The sequence below is a fragment of the Camelina sativa genome, chromosome 15 (assembly GCF_000633955.1).
Source record: "Camelina sativa cultivar DH55 chromosome 15, Cs, whole genome shotgun sequence".
Taxonomy (NCBI): domain Eukaryota; kingdom Viridiplantae; phylum Streptophyta; class Magnoliopsida; order Brassicales; family Brassicaceae; genus Camelina; species Camelina sativa.
Window position 1 is genome coordinate 30,324,630 of NC_025699.1, and position 4,552 is coordinate 30,329,181.

Genomic DNA, 4,552 nt, shown 5'->3' on the forward strand with positions numbered 1-4,552 from the left:
GAGAAAAGGGTTAGACTAGCAGCCACGGGATGTGTTTGCAGACATACTAAGGGCTCTTCTAACGTAATATACTTGAAGGCATCTGTTATGCAGTATCTTTTCTCATCTTAAGAAGCTTTCTCTCCTTTCGGCAATCAAAATCACCTTTTTGCATTGTCCTATACCACGCTTCACACAATTGGCTATGGGTATGCCTTTAGATTCTTTTACAAACATCAATGCTTTAAAGAACTCAAAAGGGTAGCAACAATTGACTGTCACCTTTCCTACGCTGCTGATTGTAAGCTTGTTTATCTGCCTGTTGGCACACATACATTTGGCTCAGAGGCTTATACTTAGCCATCTGACCACGAAGGACAGCAGTGATGCTGATCAAATCGCATACTGAAAAATCCCAGCAAAGAGGATGAAAGCATGAGTGATATGGACAATTTATCTAACGCCATGGAAGATATTGTTGGGTAATGTTGGTACAGTAAAATCTCTATAAATTAATAAAATCAGGACCATAAAATTTTATTAATTTAGAAAGGTTTTAATTTAACGATAAATTAATAATTATTAATTTATCGATAAATTAAGAAAATATTAATTTTTGAAAAGATTTTTTTCATTTTCATAGCTTCGAACATTCTCTATTAAAAATAACATACATTTGTTATAATTCACTAGAATTTTCTTAATTTATAATTTTGACTATCGTAATAATGGATGTCAATAGTTTACTAGATTATTCAAGTGAAAATAATATATATTTAGATGTTCAGAGTTTATATGAAATTGATGTTACTATCCTTCATGATGAAATCCAAGATGATATTAAGCTATCTTTATAACCAATCACACCTAAAGAAGCAACTATCGCGTCTAGTTAGCCGCACAATTTTGGAATGTAATTTGAGAAAACAGCATAAAAAAATTTTGATGCAATGAGAAAGATTATAGATGAGTTCCAATATGAATACAAATTCAAGAATAGACAAACAACAATAGAGTCATATTTCACTAAATTTTCTTATATATATATATGTATATATTTAATTTATATCATTATTAATTTATGATATTTTTGGGAACATATTTTTACATAAGATTTTCAAAAAGTATTATCTTATTATTTTATCGAATTGTATCATTTTTCATACCAGTACAACTTGGACCACAAAAAATTATTAATTTATAGTGACTATTAACTTAAAAAGTATTAATTTATAGAGGTTCGACTGTATCCTACTATATTAATTGAGGAGTACAAATATGAAACTAACCTTAAAATGTGTAAAAAAATTACATTCAATTGTCATTAGAAAAATTAATTAAGCTTAATAAACTAATTTAAATAAATATAATTAATTAAAAATAAAAAACACTCATAGATCAAATATGAAAAAATCTAAAAAAACCTAAAAATATATTTTCTCTCTCTAATAAATTATGGATGAAATTACTAATTATTTTTTTATTTTTAAATATATAAACCAATCTGAATTTTCAAAACTAAGATTTATATCCAGGTATTCAATACAATTATTTTTAATAACTAAATTCGAAGATTTTGTTAAGATTTCAAATTATGATTCTCCTATCATATTTATTTTATTTTATTTACAAATTGGTTGGAATTTTCATATAGTATTTATAATTAATAAAATGCCTATTTTTCTGCATGTGATTTGAATTTTTTAAAACGAAGATATATTACTCAATGTATGAAAATGTGTGTTTTAATTTCAACATTGGCGGGTTGGTAAAACTAAATTTATATAGATGATAAATTAATAATTTTTATTTGCTCACAATTATAATATTAAAATTAGTATTTTATATTTCACAAAATATGATGCAAATACAACAAATAAAATAATATAAAACTGTTATAATACGTCAAAAATAAAATACTATAATATTCTAAAATAATTAGTATTCAAATAGACTAATAGATTTACATAGCAATTAAAAATAAATATTATCTCAAACAAAATAATTTTTAAAAAAATAAAACAATAATTTTTATTATNTTTCACAAAATAATAATGCAAATACAACAAATAAACAATATAAAACTGTAATAATACGTCAAAAATAAAATACTATAATATTCTAAAATAATTAGTGTTCAAATAAACTAATAGATTTACATAACAATTAAAAATAAATATTATCTCAAACAAAATATTTTTTTTATATAAAACAATAATTTTTATTAGGGAGATTTGCTACAATAACCTACAATATATTAGAAAAAACTAAAATAACCTATCAAGATTTTAAAATATTTGTATAGCATATTTTACTATATTACCCTTGCATATATTACTCTTTTTTCTTCTTAACTAAATAAATATTATAAAATCATACATACAATACTAAATATTCATAATATTATTTAAAAAAAATTAAAAAGGAAATAATTGAAAAACGAAAATAAGAAAAGGAAATCATTCAATAAGGGAATCAAATGAAAAAAAAAAATTTTTTTAAAAGAAAAATCTTCAAAAATCTTTGGTAATTTTTTTGTAGATTTCAAAAATATAATTTAACAGACTTATAGGTCTGAATAGTTCTATAAACTTTGGTTAAGTCTTCGCATTATTGGTAGACATCAAAAATATTTTAGTCAGACTTATAATTACTCTGCGAAGAATCATAGACTTTGGTAAAGTCTTTGGATTTTTGGTAGACTTCAAAAATATATTAAGCAGATTTATAGTTAGTCTGCGGAGATTCATATACTCGATATAGTCTTCGAATTTTTGGTAGACTTTAAAAATATATTAAACAGACTTATAGCTAATATGTTGAATAATCACTTTAATTAAGTCTTTGCATTTTCAGTAGACTTCAAAAATAAATTAAGTAGACTTCTAGTTAGTCTACAGAGTAATCTAGACTTTTGTTAAGTTTTCATATTTTTGGTAGACTTCAAAAATACATTAAGCAGACTTATAGTTAATCTGCGGAGTAATCTAGACTTTTGTTAAGTTTTCGTATTTTCGGTAGACTTCAATAATATATTAAGCAGACTTATAGCTAATCTGCCAAATTCTATAGACTTTTGGTTAAATCTTCGTATTTTCGGTAGACTTCAAAAACATATATTAAGCAGACTTATAGAGTAATCTAGACTTTTGTTAAGTTTTCGTATTTTTGGTAGACTTCAAAAATATATTAAGCAGACTTATAGCTAATCTGCAGAGTAATCTAGACTTTTGTTAAGTCTTCGTATTTGCGGTAGACTTCAATAATATATTAAGCTGACTTATAGCTAATCTGCGAAGTTCTATAGACTTTTGTTAAGTTTTCGTATTTTTGGTAGACTTCAAAAATATATTAAGCAGATTTATAGTTAGTCTACGGAGATTCATAAACTTCGGTAAAGTCTTCAAATTTTTGGTAGACTTTAAAAATATATTAAGCAGACTTATAGCTAATCTGCAGAGTTCTATAGACTTTGGTTAAGTCTAGTGTATTATAGCAGAACTCTAATATTAATTTTAGCAGACTTGTTTGGTAGTAGTTTCAAAAAGATTTCTTAACAACCATTGTATCCACCTCTCTTTTACCTTTCAGTGGTATTTTTGAAAATTATTAATGAAACACGATTAAAATATATTAATAGTAGTTTCAGTCTAAACAAGAACAGAGAATTCTAGAAACACAATCGAAAGATAGGGATTCAGAATCAATTTCAGCCCAAAAATTCAATAAACTTAACAACTAAAACTAATCAAAAAGAGAAAGACGTAAGAGATCTTATGTTGTGGAGAATGAAGAAAGTCGATTCAAAGTTAATTATATTATATTAGGTTTTAATTAATTAATATATTTATAGATATATGAACCATATGTCTTTTCCATTTGAAAAGAAAAAAGGAAACCACATTTTTGGTATTATAAAAATTATTATACAAAAAGTGAATTAGTCTGACAATAAATATAAAAAGAGGTTAGTGTTGCTAATTATTAACAAAAGTGGGTTACTATGGGTAATTTTCTCTTTTTATTATTATATTATAAATTTTTTTAAAAATGTTAATCCGTGTTTTAAACATGGGATATATTCTAGTTTTGGTGATTATAATAAAAGTACTATCAACTAATTATCTAACGCCATGAAAGATTTTTATGGGTACCATTGGTATTTGATAATTATAAAATTAATAAGGTTAATATCGACTAAATCTTATTATATAGACTAATAATTTAAGAAGCCCGCTACCAAAAAGTTCCTTTCTCCCAGTGGACCCTACCCCTATCAATTTTTCTTACTAAATTTGTTTTTGATAATCTTAATTTTAGTGCAAAAATGATTAAGTGGTGTTACGGTCCAACAGGACCAACACCCATGCATGGTTGTTGGGGTTTGCCCAATCACATCTTAAAATCATTTGAACCATTGAGATATTTACGAGGCCAATCAGTGTTTGATTTTTTCAAGTTCAAATTTCAAACAAAGTTTTGTTAGATACAAAATATGAGCATGAATGATAAATATATGTATATGATCTGTAATTAAACCTAATACACTCCAACTTAATAAAGAGAAACTTAC